The following is a 26,642-nucleotide window of genomic DNA, read 5'->3' as shown; positions in this document are numbered from 1 at the left end:
TGGTTCTCTGTCTCTGCATGGGTGCAGGCATCGTGCTGGTGTGGGTGGCTGACAAGCTGCCTGGGTAGTAGCCAGGGGCAGGTAAGCATGTTCAATTTAACAAGTTCCTCTCCATATTGTTAGTGTAACCCTAACTATGATGCTGATCTTGCCATGCAGGTAGCAAGTGGACAGTTCTATATAAGCTTGGTAACAGGGACTAGGTCTGTACGCCTATGGATGCTTTCTGTTCATCGTGTTTGTTTGATTGCTTTCATTTCTTCAGACTTCTCCCAGTACACATTTACTCAAGACATTTTGTTGGTCAATACAGACCTGTGAAGTGAGAGGGGAAATTTTTTTCTATGTGGTTAGTTAGTTCTAACATTCTGACTTGTCATGTCCAGAGGAAATATGTCACCTAAGCATCTCTGGTTTTAGAAGATCTGTCTTTAGCTGAAACACTGGTGATTCTTCATGAAGAAACGCAGAGGATGAACACAAGTAAGCAGAATAGAAAAATCCTGGGAAATAAGAGGCAGTATTGCTCTTTTCATTCCTGTTGTCTGCTTCTGGAAATTGGTTAGATTAGGATTTAAGTAAGCCTAAAAGACCGGAAATCCAAAAGAAAATGAAATACATCCAAAATTCACTCTTACATTAATGGAACAATACCGTGAGAGGGAAATCCTGCCAATAGCTGCATCTGTGCCTTTTGCAAGATGGTGATAAAAAAGCAAAAGAAATCTCTTCATTTTCAAGATAGCTTCACAAAGAAAGCAACCAGACATGGAACCATCTCCCACCCAGTGCCAGCGGCTGCTGCGTATGATGTCCTTGGATGCCCTAAAGATTAGGCAGTCTGATCCGCCTGGCTCATGTAACAGGGATCAAAGTCGTTTCTCCATCTACAAAGTTAAGCTCATGGTAAGTGCATCCTTTTATTAAGTTGCACAATATTTTATAATAAACATGTTTTTCTCATGCAGTTACACTGAAGCACAAAGTTGTTTGCATCTGCCAGTTTTTATTGAGTTGGTAAATAAAGGACAGTCTATAACACAGTGTAAGAAATACGTGGTCATGAAGACTGTATCATGAAGTGCAAGAGTTGATGTTCCTTTCTTTTCTCTTTCAGCTCTCTGAAGATGAAGAGGAAAAATGGAAAGTAATAGTCTGAGAAAATAAATAGGGACATCTGGCTCTTGAGGGGACAAAATTGTGGACCAGTCCTCTCATGTGGCAATGCATTCTGAGCAACAGAAAAGGTATCATTTAAAATTACTTCATGTTCTCAGTGTGAGCAGACAGAACGCGTGCCAGTGGGAACTTTACATCCAGTTTTTACTTTCCTAAATTAGAACTCTGTTAAAATAAAACCACCAAAGGCAAAAAAAACCCCAGATTTAATTTATGACTTCATTTTCTTAATATATTCACCAATCTGGAAGTTTCTCCTGTGGTATTTTTATTCATTTAATCCAATGATTATCTTTGTATGGCAAGCACATTTCCCTTCTCTCTTGAGGTAAAAACACCTCTACTCCCAATTACTAAATCCCAGTTACAGTTCATTTACAGCAGAAAGTCAGAAATTAGGTGAATTTCAGCATCTCAGTCGCCATTCAGTAAGGACCAGATTGGGCAGAGAATAAGGTCACGTTCTGACAGCTGAAAAGGCATCTGATTGTCAGCTGCAACATGTGAAAGATCAGCTCAATGACCTGAAACCAAGCGTTTTTCACTCAATTGCTGTGAAATCTGTATTCATGTTTTGGTCTGGGTCCACAGACATTAAACTAGAGTCTACATTTGTTGTGGCACATAGTCAAAATCTCGTTTGGCCAGCTGGATACCACATGCCTTTCTTGAATTCAGAGAATTACAGAGATCATTAAACTGCTAATTTAATGCTCATTATACCTGAAGAAAGTGTTTTCCTCTTTTGCTGCTATGCCTTTTCGATTTTTCTTAATGCAATCTTAATAACCACCAAGCCTTGTCTTCCCCATAAGAAGAAACAACTGCTTTGAATCTAATGGAAAACATTCTTGAGAAATCAAAGATTCTGTCATCCTAAACACATTGTCATCAGCACTGAAGGTTACGTTTGTTCACATTTGGATTCTGAATTAGTGGAGGTAATCAGCACCAAAATGTTTTAGTTTACTCTAGAGACCAAAGAAGGTGAAACAGTCTTCACTGAGCTTTTCTTGCTGACCTCTCACAGGATGTGGTAAATACCCCATCCTTGGCAGTGTTCAAGGCCAGGCTGGACAGAGCCTTGGGTAACATGGTCTAGTGTGAGGTGTCCCTGCCCATTGCAGGGGGTTGGAACTGAATGATCTTAAGGTCCTTTCCAACCCAAACCATTCTATGATTCTGTGTCCATCCTATACAGCCAGTGAATAGTGGTCCATGAGATGTCTGTGTTGACAGTTATCCACAGGCTATCAGCAGGGTACAGCAGCTATTTCTTAAGTTCTTCTGTATCTTTTTGTGAAGTATAAGGCTGGCATTTTCTGGATGTTTCTCTGTGCTGACACAATTTTTGCTAGTTTCCCAGCTGAGTTTCTGCTCAAACTGGGTTGATGCAGATGAGCAGGAAAGAAGCACACTTCAGAGCACTCCTCGTACCCTTCTTTACCTCTAGATGTAATAGTGTGTGAAGGACTTCATTACTCTGCAGTGGATTTAGTTTGTGCAACAAAAGGATCAAATTCTTAGTAATGAAAAAGGTGCACTGTGGGGAGAGTGACATGGAGATTTCGATGTCGCATACAGGCATTGTTGGATAGTTGTGGGAGCTCAGGAAGAGTCTGAAGACAGGATTGGGATGCATGGAGATGGAGAAGGTTTGTGGTGTAAAGAGGCTCTTTACAAGAGTCTAAAAGGACACTTAAAAAGTTTGTATAAGACTTCTGGTTTAGCTGTGCTCTGTTTTGTCTTTTTGCATGTCAAGCTTTCCTGCTTAGCATGCCATTTTAAGATACTTCTTTCTTTCTTACAGCGCTTAAAATGTCCCAGTGCCTCAGGTTACATTCCTGGGAGAAGAATGCTCTTGGATAAACTGAAAATAAAACTGGTTACTTAAGACTAAATGGACTATATAGAAGTGAATATTTCTACAGAAATAAGTGAAGAGATAAAACCCAGACTTATTCTTCTTATACCCAGATAAAATCAGAAAGGTCTCTGCTTGCTTTATCTTGCAGACTTGCTCTAAATGCTTTCCTAATGCACACCTGAGTAGTTCTTTTATCTGTGCATGTTCTTACATTTCAGGTTTACATGCATCAAAGGGAACCTATGCCTAGCAGAAAGCATTAGCTTATCAGAACTGATCTTTAGCAACTCCCTGAAAGGATCTGAATGGGTTTAACCTTTACCCTCAACATATGTACTTCTTTTCCCTGCATACTTACTCACTCATAATATTTTCAGTCATTTAGCTAGAATGAGGGGTCTTAATATCATAGACCAAGTACCATCTTCTGCAATATACTAGCTATTCAGCAGCTTGTTGACTTAATAAAGATCACCTTATCTCTGATTCAGTGTCTCTATCCATGGAAATCTGTATTTTATATTTGATTAATTGAGCAACCTGGTCTAGTGGAAGGTGTCCCTGCCCATGGCAGCGGGATTGGAACTAGATGAGCTTTAAGGTCCCTTCCAACCCAAACCATTCTGTGATTCTATATCGTATTTTATAGCTGTGCATCATGATATAAAGTATGCTTAGTATAAATATCTAAATGATGCAGAGGTATGCAGGTCTCTGAGACCAGTTAGAGTAGTAATCAAATAGTTTAGATAGAATCACAGATTTGGGGTAACTAACTTTCTTCTTCTATGAAACAGTAACAGGCAGGAATAGGACTGGGAGAAATTCCTGGGGAAATTCTTTCAGAGTCTTGATAAAGGATACCAGGAACTCAGAATAAAAAGGGCAGAGGGAGGATTCAAAGAAGAAGGCAGGGCAAAAAGGTAAAGGAGATGGCCTGAGGAAATTGAATTCAAAGTGAGCCCACTGAGGAGGAGAAGAAAACATAGAAGAAAAGGTGAAAAGGGGAAAAGCATAGAAAGTGAAGAGAGGAAAGTCATAAGATTCAAACTTTGAAGAGGAATTTCCAAGAGAAGGAAAGGAAATGCGCAAGTGAAAGAGGGTCATGAGAGTGATCATACAACGCATCTCAATTTGGGTGATTTATCTGTTTCAGGTTCTTCTCATTTTTATCTGCAAGGAAGCATAACCTTGCAAAGTAAAGATTGAGAGTGAATGGAGCCTCTGTGTATGCATATGTATATGTATATGTGTGTGTAAATGATCTAATCACCTTTGGGTGGGGTGGAATAATAATGGGTAGTGAAGGAGAAGAGTATCATCCTGACACAATATGAATTTTAGCAGTGACTGTTGGATTTTGAATTCGTGATGTCAGGGTAAACTTCATCATTCTGGATTTTGGAGGTCTGCAGTGACCTTCTCTGAATTGGTTGTCTAAGGGTCCTTGTATTACTGGTGGAGAGAAATAAACTCCTTTAAGGTGTGAATCATGCAATCTCCTCCATCCTCTCAGGATGAGATGAAACCTGGCACAGAAGAGTGTGTTTCTCTCCACTGGTTAAAAATCTTGTCTAGGCTGCTAACTCAGATATAGATCACTACAAAGACGACAAAAATCTTTCCCTGCAGTGAGCTGAGTCCCATTTGAAAGGCATTATTGCAGAATGGGTGGTTGCCTTAGGCCACTTTCTCACAACCATTAATACATATTCTGTTTTACCAAGTGTACCAGAATATGAGCAACCTTGAGCAACCTGGTCTAATGGAAGGTGTCCCTGCCCATGGCAGCGGGGATTGGGTCTTTAAGGTCCCTTCCAACCTAAACCATTCTGTGATTCAGAGTTTTCATTATAACTGTTCCAAGCTGACTGTGTAAAAAGGAAATAATGTTTTCTCCTCCTCCGAGACTCTTCTTGACTTCCCTACTGCCTTTATTCTAGCACAGGAGACACATTAGGAATTCCATTTCTGCAGCTCAGCTCAACGTAAAGGAGAACTAGGACAGGAGAACTACTGAAGACACTTAGGATAGTATTATGTGATTCCTTTAGCATTTAATAGCATTCCAAGAGGTATGAGATATATCCATTTGATTGCAGTTGCTGCCAAAACCAGTGACCCATAAGCTCCTGGGTTCAGGAGAGCTGCTTCTTAGTGAAAACACTCATTAAATAATACACAAATAGATGATGGTTAAAGTTATCTTGGGTGTCTCTATAGCGTGGTATGTTTGACTGGTAACTTGCTTCAGATGCTGCCAGAAACTGGCTGAGCTTCAGAAATGCCAGTTTCCTTCTCCAAAGAGTCTCAATGGGAACACTATAATGGGAACACTTCCTGAGGAGGTCTTGGGGGCCTCCATTGCAGCTCCTGCTTGATTGGGCTGCTGGATGTCTCTATAATGAAGGTCAATGACAAAATAAATAGGAGTAGGGGTATAGGTTGCCCCTCACACACAGTAGGATAGACAAGGATGTGAACCAGACTATATTTTATACCTTATTATATCTGCTACTAATTGTAACATCCAGCCCTTCAGAGAAAAATGCATCTTAGTTAGGCACAGATAAGTGAAAGCCAAGGTTCTGCATTTGCCGGTGATGGGGTTCTGTGTGTAAATTATTCTGGCTTACACTCTTGCTTGCCTTTAATGCTTCAGAGTTGTTGCTTTTTGTGATGGGTAAAAAGCATTTGGATCTTCCCCAGCGGAGCACAGGTTATTTGCAACTGCAGAAAGAAATTGGACGTTGCTTCCTCACAAGGCTCCTTGAAGTCAGTGATAGCATTTATCATAGTCATAACTGAGTAGCTTGAACATTCAGTCAGGAGAAGGAACCAGGCTGTTCCCCTCCCCTACATTAATATTAATTCGTATCATAGAGAATTGGATGGCTGCAGTAAATCAGTGGATTCTTGCTTATCCCTCTCCCCATTGTCAAATTGGACTCTGCCATGCACCTTCAGACTGGCAGATCATTTAAATGCATGCCTCGGTTTCCCTATCTGCAAAATAGAGCCCACTCTGCCTACCACGGGTAGTAGTATGGTGGTTATCTGTAAGTAAGGAACTTTCCATCCTGAGAGATGCTTTTGGAGGTATTTTTGCAGCTGTAGGGAGGTTGTTTTTTGGAGAAACCCCTGTCTGAGGAGAGTCAGTGACTGGAGGAACCGTGAGGAGGGGGTATGGGAAAAGGTATTATAATAGTGGGGCTCTGAAGTGGGAATTCAGAGTTGTATCTCATCCTGAGGTGATATAAAAACCCATGAACAGTCAAAACCACCTGATTGTAAAGTGCTAACATGGTCATTTCTTTCATATTCATAAGTTCAAAATGAAATGCTTTGAGTGAAAATTGTGAAAAGATTCTATTCTATTTGAGATGTAAAAACACGGAGAGGATTGAACTGTTTTATTTGTTGCATTCAGTACATCATCCAGCGCAGGCAAGGGAAGAGAAAGCAGTCAGGAGTCTGGACAAATCTGTGTGGTTTAATATAACTGGAAATGAAACAGAAAATGAAACAGTTTGAAAAATCAGAGAACAACATCTAAACCCCATCCAGTTCTGGTTTCAGTCATACAGCAAAATTTCAATGAATTTTTAAGTAAAAGAGCCACATTTTCGCTACTGCTTTATTTTTTTTGTTTGAATGTTGCCTTTTTGGTTGATCCTAGTAGAAATTCCTCTTCCTCACAATTTCCCAAGTAGCTGTTAGCACTGATAGCCAAGTTTGGGGGTTTTGGTTTCAGTGCTTTTTCTCTGAGATAGATCACAGTTAAATGCGATGTTTGGGCTTATGGAGAGTGTTCCATGTGTGGAAGGAGAATTGCAGAGGAATTCCTCAGTATTGCTAGTGAACCAAGCAGTACTTCTTGAGGTGGCTGCTCCCATCCCAGATCCTTCCTTTATCCCACACTTTTGTGACTATACTGATAGCTCAGTTTGACCATGAGCTCCCACTAACCTTACACCTTGGATCTCTGCTGCCTTTCCATGGACAAGATGATGTTTGACCCTATTGACCTCTTTTGCCCTTCAATCCCTGGGATATGTGACCTATTTACGATCAGGAATAATCAGCCAGCTACAGTTCCCCAGCTACCTGCCCCTGCTTTATGTAAGAGGCCACATTGAACTTGGGTTAGGTGTAACCTCAATGACTTTTAAGTCACCACTTGATATGGGTGGGATGCTTCGTCTGTTTTGGGATTGGTGAGAGTAATCTCAATGTCAACCCTACGTGTCGATATAGCGAGTCAGTTTTTCCCTCTGTGGATATGCTTTTCTGTGCATTTTTAGGCTATACATTTTCTTTTTCTCAGTGCAAGTATCTTTAAGCTGCTATTTTCACTCCCTGGTTGGAGCTGGAAATAGTGGAACAAATTCTTTTCACCTCTTCTGGTGATATAAAAGCGGAGCAAGTTCCCTAACTGTGGAATTACTTGTCATAGGTAACACTGCAGCCTGCACTTGTATCAGTTTGCACCAATGTGACCTGCTCCTGTGCTATGTGCTGTGCTCTCTTCATCAAATATTTAACATCTCAGCATCAGGTTCTACTAAATTCTTTTTATTCTGCTTATGTGTGTGTGTGTGTTAATGAATGCTCCACATGTGTGACCTTGACATTTTCAGTCATATAGAGGACGCTGAAAATCTGCTTTAATTATCTTAAGACACTCTGTGATTTGAGCCATTCCACTCATATGCATGCCCCACAGAGATGCAAAGCTCTTTTCAAACCAGTTACTATACCTTTGCCCTGCTATTGAATTTTGCTTTCTGTGATTGCTTTTTCTTCCCTTCAGCCATTGTCTATCTTCAGTGAGCCTATTAGCCTTATCCTTACAATTCTGAGTGTATCCTCTGTACATTGTAAATCAAAGCTGTACACGCAGCAAAGTGGCCATGCTTTCACTCTTTAAATGTCCTTCAGTAATACGTTGTGCTTGCGTTCCCTCTGTGGTAGTCAACGCACTCACAACAGACTAAAACAAAATACAATTAAGCCTGTGCCAGCATCTTCATTGAGAGATCTTGAAACTTAGACATTGTTGTGGCTTAACCCCAGCCAGCAACTAAGTACCATGCAGGAGGTGATGGTACCAACTAAGTACCATGCAGAGGGTGGTGGTACCAACTAATTACCATGCAGGAGGTGATGGTACCAACTAAGTACCATGCAGAAGGTGGTGGTACCAACTAAGTACCATACAGGAGGCGGTGGTACCAACTAAGTACCATGCAGGAGGTGGTGGTACCAGCTACCATACAGCAGCTCCCTCACTCCTTCGTGCTCCCCAGTGTGATGAGGAGGAGACTTGGAAGAAGGTAAAATCCACAGGTTAAAAACAGTTGAATAAGTAAAGCAAAAGCTGCACACACAAGCAAAGCAAAACAAGGAATTCTTTCACTGCTTTCCCATTGTCAGGCAGGTGTTGAGCCCTCTCCAGGACAGCAGCGTGCCATCACACAGAAGGGTGACCTTGAAAGACAAATGCCATCACTCCCAACATCCACTCTTTCCTTCCTCCCCCAGTTCTATATACTGAGCATGATGTCCTATAATCTGAGATGTCCCTTTGGTCAGTTGGGATCAGCTGTCCTGGCTGTGTTCCCTCCCAGCTACTTGTGCATCCCCAGCCCACCCGCTGGTGGGGTGGTGTGAGGAGCAGAAAAGGCCTTGACTCTGTGTAAGAGCTGCTCAGCAACAGCAAAAACATCCCTGTGTGATTAACACTGTTTTCAGCACAAATCCAAAGCACAGCCCCATACCAGCTACTATGAAGGAAATTAACTCTACCCCACCAGCCAAAACCAGCACAGTGGTAAAATTCATATGTGGGAAGTTTTAATTTATCTGTTTACTTTCTCATAAAAGCAACTGAGAACACTATTAGCCACTATTTAAAATGTCAGCATTTCCCATAACTACCACGCAGTAGTGCCTTGCATTGCCGCAGTTTTCCTTTGTATTCAATAATTAAAGCATGCCAGTTGAGGAACGATGGTATCATTTGGCATATGTTGACTTTTGGACACTTCTCACCTTATCTGTCCTGAGAATGTAGGTGTTTGCCAGCTGATCAGCACTGCCTGCCAGCACCCGTCTGCAGATTGCATTGGACAGATTTGTGCTTCTGTGCCATGTCACAGGGAGTGTTTTTCATGTCACACCCTTGTCGGAGCATATGGCTTTGACCCTGACCTTGTAAAACTGGAGGTGCTGTGTTGAGTCAACAGTTTTCAAAGTTGGAATCAGGTTAACAAAGATTTCTAGCAGTGTCATTTACATCTGGGATGACACTTTATTCTGTCTGAATTGGTCTTTCAGGAATGCTAATGGTTCTCTGGCTAGTAGTAGACCCATTGCTAGTAGTAGGCACATCTCATTGCTTCTTGAAGCTTTCTGTAATCATAGGGTTATTTCTATGACCACTGAAAAGTCCTGCTTTTACATCCTACCTAGAAGTAACCTGGCCTTTTATAGCCCCAGAATGTTGAGTTAGTGAAAAGTTCAGCAAACATGGTTGTGCTATGGGGAAAATTGCTTATGAAGCTCCACTTTGAAATGAGGTAACACCGATGATGAGGCTTGATCGGGTTCAGAAACTGGCATTAGATCACTAATTTGCGCTTCTGGAAGATCTTAAAAAGCAGAGGATAAAAATCTGAGGTTAAGTATGCTGGAAGAGCTTTAGTTATTGGGTGAGGTACAGAGCTGAATCCTTTATGAAGTTTACTCTGGGACAAACAAATGGATCAGCTTTTCCATTCTCCACCTCATCTGAAAAGTGTTGTCTCTGATTGCAGTGTGCTCCCTTAGGCAGCTGTGTGCTACTTAATCTTTTAGAAACCATCTCACCACTCCAAGAGCATCTGGAAGCAGTGACAAGGGATAATGGCTTCAAACTTAAACAGGGGATGTTTAGGTTAGATATAAGGAAGAAATTCTTTAGTGTGAGGGTAGTGAGGTGCTGGCACAGGGTGCCCAGAGAAGCTGTGGCTGCCCCATCCCTGGCAGCGTTCAAGGCCAGGTTGGATGGGGCTTGGAGCAAGCTGCTCTAGTGGAAGGTGTCCCTGCCCATGGCAAGGGTTGGAACTGGATGAGCTTAGGTCCTTTTCAGCTCTAACCATTCTATGGTTCTATGATTTTGTGGCGTGACTCTGCTAGACCTATGGGATTCCAGAAAGGATCCACAAACACGACAGAGCATCTACTGACTTGGCCAGTTAATAATGAACCTACCCAATAATTCACAAACATCTGAGAAACAAACTAGGGACAGTTCTGTGCAATTTTTGGTACTTTGTTCTTCCATTTTTTTGTCATGATAAAGAACTTTAGCATGAAATAGGAGCTTTAGGCCAGATGCACAAAAATACATAGGCCCCTAGGTGCCACTAATTTCAGCTTAACTCAAGTGGATTTGTGGACCAAAGACTTGACATCTTACATATTTACAGCTTCCAGATGTTTTTGCCCTATAAGAAATCCTGGTGTGGTGTATATTGTCTCATTGCAACCTCATGGGGCCTCAGTGCAGAATGACAAAGACGTTTAGGCGCTTGTATCTGCAGGAGGGCAGCTAGTAGGATCTATAAAATATCTCTGCATACACTGACTTCTGGTGGAATTTGAATTCCGAAGGTTTAGATATGCTTTGGTAAATCCCAGTGGCCATATTGCTGGCTTATTTATGTGCCTTCAAAAAATCTGGCCCAAGGATTTCTGGTGTAGCCAGGGTCATAAATCTCTTCGTACAGATATTTCCACATGTGTATATGTAATAGTAAATACCGTTGAGCCCTTCACTTTGTTCCAAGTAGATATCAGACCCCATTTAGCCTCATAACTCGGGTCATGTACAAAGCAGGCCAGCTTTTATTCGTTTGTAGCTACTATTTGGCTACTTAAAAAGGCTAACAAAATCAGTTCTAAATTCAATTTAATCAGCCCATGGAGGTATTTTTATTGCTGGTTTTGGAAGTGCCAAAAAGCTGGAGTGTTATCTGCTCTAATCATGTGAGTACAGACTATGAGAAAAATGCTACTTCTGGGATAAGTAGCTGAGGCTTTTGATTTAATAGTGTCTGTCACTCGCTGCACAGGTACCGTAGCACTGGACAACCAGTCAGCAGTTGAGGCAGGGAGCAGCTAGTGAGAGCATAATCATTCTCTTTGACTAGAAGTGATGCCACCGGTCAGAAGAGTTTCCTAACCAAAGGAAGCACTCCCTTAAAACCTTCTAGTGGAGATGCTGAAACAATGGTCTTGAGCAAACATATCCTGGGGTTTGAAGGATCCATTTTGTGAAGGAAACGTCCAGCCAGGCTCTGTTTAATCTTTTGCTTTGCAATGGTACTACCAACTATGGCCAACATTTTCATCTCCTGGATTTTCATTGGTGTCAAGTACTTCCAGGATTCGAATTTTGTATGTACTGAATTACTTTCACTAGTGTTTATGCAGCATTGTAATAGTAAATACCATTTACTAATGTTATGCAACGTTGCTGCATAAACATCTGCAAAGTCATATTTTACGCCTATCATTCTGTAAAGTCTCATTCTCGTAATCTTAACCACTTTATTCTCTGAGTGTAATTATTACATGATTATTATTGCCTGTTTTTTTGCCTTTTTCTGGTCAACTAATTTTTATACTAAGTTTCCAAGTCACGCTGAGCCTGCCCTGTCCACAACTCAGTAAATCAATATAACTGGACGGAGCCTTGGGTGACATGGTCTAGTGTGAGGCGTCCCTGCTCATGGCAGAGGGGCTGGAACTAGATGATCTTAAGGTCCTTTCCAACCCTAACTGTTCTATGATCCTATAAGTGTTTCCATTGCCATGATGCCTGCAGCACACTGCACTTATTGTTAAGTTATGGTTTCAGCAGTATGGAGGACTGTTGTGCATTTGTATGCGTGTGTTTGTGCTCTTTATATTACCTAATAGTCCCAATAGGTAGTGTCAGGCTTAAAATAAAACAAATATTAGGCTTTATTTTTCTGCCGAAAAAATAAAAATAAACTTGATTAAATGTTATCCCATGTAAGATTGAGCTTGTGCCACCAAATGCTCAAGCAGAATACCCAGTAAGACTGAGGAAAGTTCTGTGCATGTGCTTTAGAAGCAGGAGCTCCATTTTCCCCTTTTGTCCAATCTCGCTGTCTGGCAGCCGCTCTTTATTTGGTAACTTCTAAAAGTTTAATTAAGGCACAGGTGACTTATCTTTTAGATCATCTATGAAAAAATAGTATGTCCTAAGAGCATCCAGGTTCATTTGTCTGCCTATACTATTTTTACATTCTTTTGTACAGAGCTTCTCAACCTAGTGTTCGGTCAACCAGGAATTTGTTGGTCAAAATCTATGGGTAATTTTCCTGTGCTTGTTGCAAGTCTTTCCAGTTATTCTGTACATTTTCTTTGCTGAAATGTCAAGTTTAAAATAAGCCCATTGCCTGCCTTTCCTTCCCTCTGCCTTAGAAACTTGGCTCTGAAAAGCAGCACCAGTCAATAGATTGAGCTAGAGGTGAAGTGCCAAGAACTTGCAAAGTCTGCTCTTGGCACAGCCAGGTCCTCCTGTGTGCAGATATGAGCAAGGCCCTTCTCCACACTGAGCTTTGAAGGAGCCTCAGGCCAGGCTGGAAATTTGCAGATATGGTTTTGTCCTTTTACTTAATTGCATCCACGTTTTGAAGCCCGTAGTGAATATTGGCTTGAGTGGCAGTGATAATCAAAGAGCTGAAAACCTCTCATTTGTGTCTGCATCTACAAAGCTGCACCTGCAAAGGCGTCTATACAGAGGTTTTTGCAGTTCCCAGTGCCACATGAAAGAAACAAAACCACTTTTAAAAATAAGCTTTACAAGATGTTTCTCTGATGTAAATGGGGGTACAAAGCAACACCAATTGAGCAGAGATATTGTGAAGATTGCACAGTTAAATATTTAAAGATCTTTGAAAGCATCTGTAATTATGTTCAGTGAGTGCAGCCTAAATGTTTTTCTTAATACAAACAGGAAGCAGAAACTCAAAGTAGTTGTGTGTCACCTTCTTACAAAGCCACTTTCATTGCTCCTGCTGTATTTTAGAGATACTGCATGTCTATTTTTTCCCAGGAAGGATCCCTGTTTTCCCTCTATTATTTATGACCTTTGAAGAATAATTGATGTTAAATGTCTCTGTTAGCTCCTGTTTATTACAGTTACCAATTTGGAAGTGATTAATAAAAGATATTCTACTTTAGTGAATAATAGATTGCTATAAATCCATTTTCTCACTCCCTTGAGCTCTGCATTATTCTTTGCCATTGTTTCTTAGTTAAGCTAAATTGTTTCCCTGGACTTTGTAGAGCAACAGTTATCGATACGTGGGTCAGAGGGGGTTGGCATGGTACCCAAAGCAGTTTGCAACGGCAGTCTCCTCACAAGCCAGAAATTTCAAGCCTTGTATTTTATGTCTCACTCTTGAAACTTTTCATCTTTTCTTTCTTCGTGTCTCAAAGCAGGCTGGAAACCAACATTTTTTGTCTTGGTCCATCAGACAAACTTATTGATGTGTGCACTGCAGTGTCCTTTTCTCTTGTCCCTTCTAAACAAGTTGCATTAACAGTTCAATACAAACAGTTCAGCTGTGAGATTATCTTGTGATTGTTTGTACCATGTGTCTAAGCTAACTCTTTGAATGTTCCTCATCATCCAGGCAATGCACACATAAAGCCTTGTGGTTATTTCCTTTCTATAGTGTCATTTGCTTTTTCTTCCTTTTTATGTTTTCTGATAGAAATTGCACACTGTATTCTTCCCTTTGTATTAAAATCCACTTCCTGGAAGTTTGTCTTCTACATTCATTTAATAAGAGCTGGGTCTTTTATTCCCCTCCCTCTATACAAAATTGGAACAATATGGTTTTCAGGAGTTCAAATGCAACTCTGTAAGAGGCAGTGATACATCCCACTTAGATGAAAACCTGTTCAATTCTTAGGAAAGACTACATGTGAAGTTTTAATCTTTGTAAAATTGGAAGAAGCTGTTCCAGAAAACATTGTTTTTTTCATTTTGTCACTTATTATTTGCTTACTGGGTTGACATCTTGCTACAGCTCTTGAAGACTTACTGGAACTGTAATAGGGTTTACAAGGCTACCAAATTTAAGCCTTCCTGTTGCACTGATGGGAAAAGAAAAGGTAAGATATGCTCCTTCAGGGATGTTCAGCAAATCTTTCATAGGTACCTTTAAAAAAGGCGTGATCTCATGATTGATAACCAGAGTGAATTCCAGTGGTTTGTAATTTTTAATGGTTCAGCTCTGGGGCCCCTGACAGAACAAGAAGATAATCAGTGGGCTGGTGCATCTCTGCCGTGAAGACCAGCTGAGAGGGCTGGGCTGGTTCAGCTTGGAGAAGAGAAGGCTCCTTAAGGAGAGACCTTAGAGCAGCTCCGGTGCCTAAAGGGGCTACAGGAAACCTGGAGAGGGGCTTTGGACAAGGGCCTGTAGGGACAGGACAAGGGGAATGGCTTTAACCTGACAGAGGGGAGACTGAGATGAGCTCTTAGGCAGAAGCTCTTCCCTGTGAGGGTGCTGAGGCGCTGGCACAGGGTGCCCAGAGAAGCTGTGGCTGCCCCATCCCTGGCAGTGCTCAAGGCCAGGTTGGACACAGGGGCTTGGAGCAAGCTGCTCTAGTGGAAGGTGTCCCTGCCTGTGGCAGGGGGTTGGAACTGGATGAGCTTTAAGGTCCCTTCCAACCCAAACCATTCTGTGATTTATTCTATATTGTCCTCACCACTGAATCAAAACTGGCAATAATCCAGCAAGTGCTGGCAGAGAAACTAAAGATGAAATTGTCTTATAAAGTGGTCTACTGTTCTAAATCTTTGTCTCTTAATCAATGCTAACAGACATTGCTAAGGCAGGGTATGGAAAGTTAATCCACTTACTGTCTGATATATTCTGTGGATAAACAAGATTAATAGTACAATTTGTCCTGGATTCTCAGAGTACAGAGAAAGTACATTTGTATCGCGGGACGAGAGCAGCAGAGTTATGAGAAACACAGAGTTTGCAGCGAGATGCAGTATCCTCCTACTGTGGGAAAGAGCAGCAGAAAAGGACTTGAAGAAAACCCCCACCCTTCTGTTACTTGGCAGTGCTTGATTTTAGGTGGAGCTGTTGCTCAGGGAAAGCTTCGTATTCAGTGTAGTCTGGATAGGAAAATATCTTGCTTTGTCTCACTGGTTTGATTAGCTTTTAAACCTTGAAGTTCTTATCATTCTTTGCAGAATGACGAACTCTTAGGGGGAAAAGCTTCCTTCTAACACACAGTCTTATAATTGTTGAACTTTCCTCTGTAATGCAGTGTGGCATTAATTTGGCACTTTAGACGTTTAACTCGTGATGCTAACTTAGTTTATTTGGCTGGAGTATGTCAGTATTGTATCTGAGCATGCTCAATGCTAATGATTTTGTCAGTAACAGACTGTTAATGATGTTATTGTAAAACTCCTTTTGGTGTTAATTTGGCCAAGGTTCCTTCACAGATCCCATAGGAACAAAGAGGCCTCTGGCTGTTCTTATGGTATTGTGGGAAGCCCTTCTCAGAAGGGTTGCTCTGGAGGAAGATGGCATTGTGTGTTGTTTGTGTAACTGTAGTCCTAGAAAGAAAGTGTTATGAGGCAGGTTGGCTTGACAGTTTTTCCAACGGGCAGCTGTGCTGGTGTCACCCAGTCTTCTCCCTTCTAAGATTTATCAGGTTCTCAAAGTGAGTGTTGAGTTTGCAAGATGGGGTGGCTACAATGATGTGAAACAGCATTGCATAGCAGCTTTTGTTCATCTTGGGTCAAATACAGTTGCTTTCAGAGCAGGCTGATTAAACTCTTACAGGCACAGAGAGACAGAAAATGTTCCCTCCTCCATCAATGGGTTTGCCTTTCTTAGAGAAGAAGCACCCCTTTTCCATGGCACGCTTGAATGCCATGGAGATACCTCTATCCCATGACTTTCTTTCAGGAAGAGAAAAGGTGAGGTTGTAATCCATCTCCACCATGAAAGGAGGTTCAGGTAGAATGGGAAAAGAGCAATAGCTGCAGTCCTTGTCTCTCACGGCTTTGCAGGAGCTTCCCAGCACTCAGCCCCATTCCCAAGCTTGTATGCCTGCTAAATGATGTGGTGCTTTAGAAGGGCAATGGGCTTGGCAGTTACTGTCTGAACTTGGCTCTTTACTTGAGGATGAGACATGAATAATGTAAATGGGGAGAATTTTCACTGGCAACAACAAAAATTAAGGGTGTTGTCTTTGTTCTGCTGGTGCCATTGATTTCCAGGTCTATTGGCTAGAGGAGAGTGTGCAGAAAAATGCATATTGCTTTCCAAATGATTGCTGAAGGTCTAAGAAGGAGGGAGAAGAATCTGCTTTTCATTAGAGCTGTTTTAAAATGGCAAAACTCTTCCTTTATTAACTTATGATCTATAACAATCTATGTAAATGTGATTTCTTTTTCCCCTCAATCAAGTTTCCCATTTTAATTGAGTAGTTTTGGACGTGGTCAGTTTGGAGGGATGGACAACTGGTTTGATAGTCTATAAAGTCATCTTTGAAGCAAACTCAGACTTTTATCCAGTCAATTCTCAGGATGAATTAATGTGTATCAAAGTTTAATTAGGAAGCAAGCATTCTTCAGCTGCATAAGTCAAGGCAATCTTAAGGTCCTTTCCAACCCTAACAATTCTAAGATTCTATAATAGCACTGGGCAAGATGTTCTCAGTACGGTGTGAGATTTAGTTACCATTAGTAAGTACAGTGTGCATGGGTTTGACAAGGTCTCCTATTTAGTATTTTTCCTATATTGAATACCTAATGAATGGCTTTTATGTACGTAAAAGAATAAAATACTGTGCTTAATTTTCAATGTACTTATCATATTCATTCTTTGACAGGTTCTTCTACTCTGCTATTTTTCACAGTTCAGCTTCAGTCATCAGCCCGCACTGCAGGACCATTATTGACCACTCCAGTTTGCCGCATCACTCGTACCGTGGCACTTTTCAACATCCAGGAGAGCTCAATACTTCTGCTATAAAGAATGGGGACATAAACACCAGCCTGCATATTTGTGTCCTTCAAGTATATCCACTTGAGGAAAAAGCTGTATACTATTGGATAAGGTCCTGAAACACAATTTAAAGGCATCAGCGACAGAAAACAGAATACTGAAGTGAGAAAGAGACATGCTTCTTGAACATGATTAATTTTAATCATGGAGCTGTATAGAAGCAGACATTGATATGATGAAGTTGACGTGTGACAGAATACCGTACGGACTTTCATCAATAAGTCAGCTCCATCATCCCTCACTCATCTCTATTGTCTTAGTAAGCCATAATTTTTAGGGAATTGCTCAGCATGTGTATGAGCTTTCCCAGTCCTAAATTCTTTTTAGCTGCATATTTCTTCTGGAATGAAAATTGGAGACAGTGTAGCCCATAAGTTGCTGTGAAGGCATCGAAGCAGCATCCCTCACTTTTAGGGGACTGGTGTGGTGGTATGCAGGAATCTAATGTTCTGTGCAATTTATGATTTTCCTCTTTATTGAGGAAATAATTCTGTTTGTTTGCAGGTTTATGAACTTGCAGACTTGAATGAACAGTACTGAAAGCCACAAATCACTTTATATCGGCTGTTCTGTCTTAAATGAAGAAAAGTTATATATTGTTAACACTCTGATCTCCAAGAGTTTGTGAAAAAGGAATGGTTTTTGAGATCAAATGTCATTTTAAAATGTTGAATATTTATCATTAAAATTTATTTCTTTAAAAAAGTAAAGTATCACTTTTGTGAATTAATTCTTTTCTGACAGACACCAGAGACACTGCTGTGATGTGTCTGTTGGAAGAGGAATACCTTGATCACAAGCCTAAGGAAGTGACTTGCTCTGTAGTTAGATGGATGCTTTGAGCTTGTTTGTACATATCTAACTTCTTCCAAGTGAAAAGTCTTGCCTGAAATGTAGGGTATTCTGTATATAACTATTGCACACATGCCTGCGTGCTTACACCAGCAGGAAAACTGGCCTGCTGTTATCTCTGTGTCCACAGGATAACTGAAACTTTCATCCTTCGTCGTTCCTGGTGGTGCAGTGGCTGGAGCAGGAACCTATAAGCCCTTGGTTCAGTTCTCAGAGACCCTGCTGACATATTTTGAGACCTCAGCAGGGCATGTAACGACTGTGTGCTGTTTTCCAGCCTGCCATAAGAGGTGGATAGCATCTAACTCACTAGCACACCGTGGGATTTCATCCAGCCATGTTGTGTAGTGCGCTGAGATTTTTCATCTGAAGGTGGTGGCACTATTTCTTCCAATTTCCAATTCACCTGTGCTGCAAAGTAAGTAGGAGCTTCTTGAGATCACAGTTAATTCCCTAAAATGGCTATTCTTCTCTTGACTGAGATTTAGGGATTCATTTACTGATAGCCAGAGGGTTTTGTGAGGGGGTTGTCTTAATAGTGTACAGACCTAGAAGAATTGTTTTTGCATCTTTGCCAGCCAGCAGTAGACTAGATGTATTCCATGTCTTTTTATTCAGGTTTTCATAGCAGAATTTAAAGCCTAAAATTGAAACTTGCTTTATTTTCACTCAAATCTGAGAGAAAGACCTGTCACAAGCTGCTACACTTGGTGAGGTAGGCGGCTTTTTCCCCAGAGAAAGGGAGCTGTTTGGTGTCACTTTGTGCTATAGCAACAGTTTTCTTTATCACAATGAAGGAGGGACAGAATTTAGCAACTACCCAATGTAAAAGCCTTTGGTAAAATAGGAGCACCGTTATTTCTGTTCGTTTTGACAACAGGAGGGTCAGTGCTGTAACATCTGTATAAGAGCTAGGCTTTGAGGCGGGTTTATTAGAGGAAGAAGAGTCTACTTTCCTAAGATGTATGTTTTTAACCTTCCTCTCTGCCCCTGCAAACGAAGCTATACATACTGACAGTTTAAAATAGCTAATTATCTATCTTTTAAATTATGTAATAACTTTCATATAGCCCTAAAATGGACTATTTTAAATGTGCACTGAGGCAATTAGTTGAAGACAGTCAGTATCCTTAATCATAATGATAGTTTCTGTCTTTATTAGTTTCTAGCCCCATGCTGAATATAACGAAATCCTAATAGCTTTAGAGACAATGAAGTAATGCTTCTCCCTGTAGATGGGGTCCTTGGAGCTGATGAGCACGTTTGAATCCTTGTGGAGGCTTGTAAAACCAGCAAGTTTCAGAGATGGGAACATGAGATAATAAGTTGGTTTGCTTCTTACAGGGAGTTTCCATTAGTTCTTCCTGGTCAAGATGCTATGTGTGAAGGGACCTTACCTTTAAGTACAAGATCCCCAAGATGATAAATTGTGATCTGTAGGCAAAAGCGGTTTGTTACTGAGTGTTAATGTTGCAATGATTAATGTGACTAATCTAGCCAGTCTTAAATCTGCTCCTTAGAACAGCAGGATAACTTAGGCAACCCTGTCCGTCTATAAGGTGGGCCTTATGCACCTATAAGGTGGAGCCTCTGCATTAGAGGATGCAAATTTCCAGTGTCTGTTTTCTCCCAAGGGAAGGGACTGGAGGGCAACAATCCCTTTTGTTTGGGTTATTACACTCAAAGTCTCGTTTATGGGCCAAGAGTAAGCACATGTTTTATTGTAAGTAAGGCCATTGTTACTATAACTGAAACCTTAAGAATCAAATCATTATTAGGCGTGATTCAACTGTTTCAGCAAAAACATCAGTTACAGTGGTTATGCTCACACTTTTTAGTCTCTACCCCTTTTCCTGATGGTGTGCTCACTCTTCCACTTCTCTGGGTCCTGGGGTTGGCAGTTTTGGTGTGGTGGTGCTGAGGAGCATGGGATCTTATGACAAATCATCTGATACTGGATTTGTTTGCTGGGAGGAATATGATATTTGTGTTGATGGTTCCTTCTCCATCTCTCTAGGATCCACTTGGGGCTGTTTTTAAGTTTTGTAGCATGCTTTCGCATTCTTTGTTGGCCTGTACCTCCAGTTCATATCCAAATATTCCATATTTGGTGCCTTTTTTGTATGTTAGGTATTATTTCTGTGTTCTCTTTGTCACCTCTAAACCCAGGCTTTTCCAGCTTCAGGTCTGCATTTCCTTTAACTGACCACTGGTGAGTTGTTTGTAGTGATGAAGTCTTCATGGCCAGCCTGTGCCCCCTCTCTTACCATCCCCTGCCTGTAATCCTCTGTGCCATGTCCTGTGTCTTCCTTTCTGAAGGTCTCAGCTGCTTGTGCCAGGCTTGTATTTCTGTACACCACTTCGTTGTGTTAGAGTCATAAATATCTCACTCTATGTGGACTATTTGTTATTTCTGTCTACATAAAGCTATAGTTGTGCCACATAAAGATAAACATAACTAAAACAAATTAGCCATAAACACCTGGCCAATTACAGAAATTGCTGCATCAGCTAAGCCAAATTAGAATGAGACTGCAGGCACATCAAAGAAAGTTCAGTCAGAGCAAGCAGAAAGGCTCAGTCCTTGTTTGAAAACTAAATACAAAGCTAAGGGCCTCTTGTTAACAATAATACCATATTATTACAAGGCTAGGTAGTTACTGGTGAATTAAAACTCAGAGAGCTTGGGGTAAGTCTGTCCTATCCTTTCTTTAGAGAACAGGGGCCAGGAGTCTTGCAGCAAAAGCCTTGCCAGAAAGAGGTACTTTCAGGAAGAATGGGTTGTCTTCTTGGGTTGAAGGACACTTCCTTGTTATCAATCCACATTTGTCAATCACTCCCTCCTCTTTATTCCCCACCTGCATTTCCCTTCCATTGACCAATGTTTTTCAGATCTGCCATAAGCATTGACCTATCAAAGATGCTCACAGACTGTGACATTTGGTGGCTGGGTAGAAGTGAGAGACTGAGATTTTAATTACCTTCCACCCCACCATGACCCTTTGTCCTGGGTTCAGCAGTAGCAGTCATTTTTCTCCTTCTTAGTAGCTGATGCAGTGCTGTGTTTTGACTTTTGGCCTGGAAACAGCGCTGATAACACCGATGTTTTGGTCTGACCTAGGACTTTGTGAGCCTCATGCTCTGCCAGGGAGGAGAGGAAGCCAGGAGGAAGCAGAGACAGGACACCTGACCCAAACTGACCAAAGTGGTATTCCATACCACAGGACGTCATGCCCAGGAGGTAACTGAGTTACCTGGAAGGGTTAGGGACTGTGGGGTTGGAAGAGTTATCAGTTGGTGCTTGGTTGGGCTGGGGGGGCGAGTTATTGGTCGGCTGGTGGTGAGGTGATGTATTCTCTTCCCTTGTTATTTCCTTTATCATTATTATTATTGGTGGTAGCAGCAGTGATTTGTGTTATACCTTAGTTACTAAACTGTTCTTATCTCCACCTGTGGGAGTTGCATTCTTTTGATTCTCCTCCCCATCCCTCCAGGAGCAGGGGGAGGCCAAAAAGGGGGGAAATGAGACCTACTGCTGTCCAGCTACCATGGCCGGCAAGCACATTCATAGCTACAGCTTCTTTCCCTGCCAGCAGTTTGGGGTATGACAGACAGCATGCATTGACAGAGAGGAAAAAGTAGTGAAGAGATGGGATGGAAGCCAGATCTGTCAATTGCTGCACACCTCTGTAAGAAACCGTGTCTTGATATCTCTATACCTACAGCACTGGGAGCTCATGGCTTATAACACAAGAAGCCCCCAAGGGAGCAGCTCCATTCAGCTGCTGCAATGAGAAGTATCCTCAGTGTCGACACTTATCTTTGAACCAAGCTGAGGATTCTTTTCATTCATTCCTAGAAAACCTCCCACCTCTGCATGCTGGTTTTCTTTCCCATGTTCCCTATCTGTCTTTATTTCTTCTATTTCCAGGCTGGACATGCCATCCACCCTGCTGAAACCTGCCATCTGCTTTTCTTGGCCATCTAGAAGAGGGTTATACACCTATTTTCAAAGTGTCCAGGGCACAACACAGTCTTTGGAAACATAACTGGAGATCAGTGTTAGTGCTGCCATTATTCTTGGCGCTGTTAGGGGTGATTGAGCATAGAAAACACACAGTCAGTATTTTGAAGCTGGTTAAACTGTCATATTACATGACATATATATGAAGATATTCACATGAGAGCTCTAAATATCTAGGACCTGCTCTTTGCTTTCAGTTTAATAATATCTCTGTATTAAAGGCCATTTTTGGTCAGGCTTTTTCACAGGTGCTCAGGCCTGTAGGCTGTTTCTTTATGTTTGCTGCATTTTAAGCACTAAAGGAAAATTGAAGCTTGTAGGTAAATTCACTCTGAGGGCTGGCATTAGAGGAAATGTTAGGACATTTTAAAAATGCCTATTTTACAGTGAGGGTAATTGATGGGTCAGCAATGCAGTTCCTGAGAGCGATTTTCTTTTGCTAGATTAAACTTCCCAAATAAAACGTTGTGGAGGATAAGATGTGATGTCAAATTTTATGTTTGCTTTTGTTAGAAATAATGGAACGGAAAGTGAAAAGTGGGTTTAAATTTGTCAAGGAAGTTCAACCTTTATGCAGCGATTAGCATGTTTTTTGTTGTTTCTCAGCAGGTCATTGCAAAGATCTCTGTTTCCATCGGGCAACTGCCATTGTGTCTGAATTCTCTTAAGTGTTAACAAAGAAATAAGTTCCTAAATATTTATAGCTTTAACAGCTAACAAATGCTGTTTCTCCCCTCTCAGCCTTCTCACTCTCATTTATTAAAGCCTTTTCCTTTTGTAATCTGTGGCAGGTATTGCCCGTACAAAGGGATGCTTGCCAACAGTTCCAAAAGGAACATGATAGAATCCATGGGCAGTGACTGTACAACCTCAAACACAGTTGCTCCTTCTGGACTTCTAGTATATAAATCCCAATTTCTAGTTAATGGATTATAAAGCAGAGGGCCAAGAGGGATGACCATCTAGCTCATCTAGCCTGACGGCCCATATATCACAAGTAATTGACCTTTATGCAGTACCCTTCACCAAGCCTAGCAGGGTTTATGTTTGGACAAAGCATGTTTGCCAAAAAGGCATTCAGTTTTGGCTTCAATGCATCAAGGTAGGAAGAATCAGCAACTTCCACAGTAGTCTGTATCACTAATTTATTGGTTAACTACTTTCTTGGTTAAGAAGTATGGCTTATTTCTGATTTGAAGTTGCCCAGTTGCACCTTCTAGACATTGCTTTTTGTTATGCCTTTGGTAAATTAGAATTTATTAATAGCTTGCTTCTTGTTACCATGTACCTTGCCAAAGAAAAGGCAGCGGTTAGAGGAATGATTGATTAAATAGAACAAACTCTTTCCTTCTCACTGAGGCATTTCTTTGGCAGTCAGGGGTTGCTTTAGCAAACCTGGGTAAACTCACTTAACCTGTGAGAGTCAGCTTAATCCACCCATCATTGGTCCTCTGCTACTTGAATACCCAACATGACATAAAATGTTCAGGTATTTTCAGTTGCACAGCTAGCAGTTAATCTGCAGAAGAAAAAGTCCAAATCTTCCCCTGTCTTACTCATGGGACTGAAATCTCAGAGAAGATATTTTTGGTTTTTCTCTTCTGATGTCTCTAAACTCTGCACACTTTAGGTTTTGTTTTCTGGTTTATTCCTCCAAAGACAAGGCAATGGACTTGCTGAGAATTAGGTAATGATTTAGGATGTCTATCCCGAGTTACCTTCTGCTTCTTGCTGCCATCCTGCTTAAACCTCACTATTCCAGTTCTTCAGCGTCTGCTCTCTTTAGTTCTCTTGAGTCTCTGACGTCAGCCTCCAGGGTATGCTTTTTCAGGAAATCTTTTTTTATTGCATAAGGGATGTAGCATGAAATTATCACATCCTTTTCTTCCCAGGTGGGGATACATTAAAATCACAGCAACTCAATGTGGGACCAAGCAATTTCAGGTATACTGATCAGAATTTTAGCTCTTTATTCCTTGGTCCTGCTGTTCATAAAATAAATAGCTTTCACATATAAAGTAACTCAGATTTTCCTCAGAAAAACTGAGCTACTGATCATAAGCTTTTACAAATAAAGAAAAAGGATTTATCTCCTGAAAAAGAGAAATCACAGATGGGAAGAAATGTAATGGTTAACATAGCAACAATTCTTGAAATAAGTGAAGTGAGCAAAAGTAAATGTGGAAAATGAGACTCCTTGCACAGATTTAAAAGAGTAATAAGACAAAATTGCAGAGAAAAGCGAAGTAAATAGGAAATCAGGGATGATGGGAAATGTTACAATCTATTAGAGACAAACTGGACTATTTAGACGTATTTCAGCATGAATGAACAAGGACTTTAAAAATAGTTGCCTAATCTGTAATTTCCCATTTAAAATAAATTTTATATTCACAGAATCCCAGAATCCCAAGGGTTGGAAGGGACCTCAGAAGATCATCCAGTCCAACCCCCCTGCAAGAGCAGGGTAACCTAGAGTACATCACACAGGAACTTGTCCAGGCGGGCCTTGAATATCTCCAATGTAGGAGACTCCACAACCCCCCTGGGCAACCTGTTCCAGTGCTCTCTCACTCTCACAGTAAAGAAGTTTTCATGATGTTCACATGGAACCTCCTGTGCTCCAGTTTACACCCATTGCCCCCTGTCCTATCACTGGACATCACTGAAAAAACCCAGCTCCATCATCCTGACACTCACCCTTTACATATTTGTAAACATTGATGAGGTCACCGCTCAGTCTCCTCCAAGCTAAAGAGTCCCAGCTCCCACAGCCTCTCCTCATAAGGGAGATGCTCCACTCCCTTAATCATCTTTGTGGCTCTGCGCTGGACTCTTCCAAACAATTCCCTGTCCTTCTTGAACTGAGGGGCCCAGAACTGGACACAGTATTCCAGATGCGGCCTCACCAAGGCAGAGTAGAGGGGGAGAAGAAGAACCTCTCTTGACCTACTAACCACACCCTTTCTAATGCACCCTAGGATGCCATTGGCCTTCTTGGCCACAAGGGCACATTGTTGGCTCATGGTCATCCTCCTATCCACCAGGACCCCCAGGTCCCTTTCCCCTTCGCTACTGTCCATCAGGTCAACCCCTATTATCTTTATTCTGTATTAATGACTTGGATGCAAGGGTGGTGTCATTTACAAGATACCAGGACTATTGTGTGTTCTTCAGAATGAGCAAAGCTTGCTGATGAACACATGTTCCTGGAAACCAGAATCTATCCCTATCATCTAGTGATGATGTGCTGGTGCCCAAGGATTGCATTTGTCCTTTTGACAATGTTATCTTATACACAAATACAAGAGCTGCCATGCTGGATCAGTGTGGTGTCTTATGCAGTTCAATCCTATACTTAAAAATCAAACAAATAACATTCCAGAAGGATTTGTTTCAAACAGAAATCTGCTTTTTTTTTACTGGGCCAAGATCTAGGTCTCAGCAGTGCCTCATAGCAATGAGTTCCACAGTCCTATTCTGCTCTATATAGATTTTTTTTCCCTCCACTGTGTAAGTACCCACTTCTAGTTGTATTGACTGTACCTCTGATAGGTTCATGTGAATCATGAGAATCTGACAGTTGCTTTGTCCACAGCCAAGACAATATAGTTTTAATTTATGTGAAGTTTCTAGAGGAACCTGGGAGCTTGGAAAGAGATGAAATGACACTTGTGTGACTGCTGCCCTCAGTGCTTTCAGCTTTGCTTTGTAGAACTGCATCAGTGACAGAGGGTTCCCTTCCTTGAAACTGTGAAGTTGGAATATTGGCTCCCCGTGGGATATTCCCTTCTGGAGTCAAACAGAGGGTTCTGGCTTTTCACAGTCTGCTAGGAGAAAGATGTAGGTGTCCTGAAGATTCTTTTTTGAGAACCAGCCACTTGAACAATTTTGTATTGGCTAAAAATATTGGCTCCCTTTTGGAGAAGCTGAGTTAGGACATCATGACTGACTCAGCCAACCTTAACTTATGCTGTTGTTGGGCTGGGTGAATGCAGAAACCCAACACACCTTCCAGTCCCCTTTCCTCTTGGCACGTGAGCCTGGGTAGCTGTGCAGGAAGGTGGTCTGGTCCCTGGTCTAGCAGAAAGCTAACCAAGGAAGGGAGTAAGGAAGGGGCAGGGAAAGGGGAAGGGAAACAGGGAACTGATATTCAGTTCTGCAGTCCTTGCTCTCCAAGAACTGCCTGTCATCTCAGATGTGTTGTATGAACAGAAGCAGATAGAGTGACCCAATCCCTCTTCGTCTCAGTCATCTTATGTATTCATGTCTTTTCTTGTTTCTTTCCCCCCAGAGATGCACAGTCCAAACATTATCATTCTTGCTGCCCTTCTTTGGACATTCCCTTCTCTAGTTCTGCTATGCTTCTCTTGAAACTGAGTGATCAGTGTTGCACGCAGTGTTCTAAGGGAAAGGGTAACAGTGATTTATATAAGGGCACTGTAATAACTTTGGTAGTCTTCAGGGTGTGTAACATCTGCATCCAAAGGACTGTCCCTCTTATCTTACAGTCCCTGAGAAGTTCTTAGGATTTAATGAAGTGGTTCATACATTGCCTGCTTAAATGTGCTGTAGCCCACAGCTGAAGGACAGCATT

At 41.5% G+C, this 26,642-nt stretch overlaps 1 protein-coding gene and 1 long non-coding RNA gene across 4 annotated transcripts in view; both read left to right on the top strand.

Moving 5' to 3' along the window:
- DLG2 (discs large MAGUK scaffold protein 2) overlaps positions 1-26,642 on the top strand; it is a 995,744-nt gene that overhangs the window by 43,678 nt on the left and 925,424 nt on the right. The window lies entirely within an intron of this gene.
- Positions 293-17,781, top strand: LOC130592443 (uncharacterized). Its single transcript, XR_008970546.1, has 3 exons — positions 293-906; positions 1,118-1,247; positions 16,994-17,781. It is a non-coding gene; the product is annotated as an uncharacterized LOC130592443 (long non-coding RNA).

The sequence above is a fragment of the Pezoporus wallicus genome, unplaced genomic scaffold (assembly GCF_028554395.1).
Source record: "Pezoporus wallicus isolate ANWC-B61680 ecotype Strahan unplaced genomic scaffold, APGP_CSIRO_Pwel_v1 contig_13458, whole genome shotgun sequence".
NCBI lineage: Eukaryota > Metazoa > Chordata > Aves > Psittaciformes > Psittacidae > Pezoporus > Pezoporus wallicus.
This window is presented reverse-complemented; position numbering and strand designations above follow the sequence as displayed.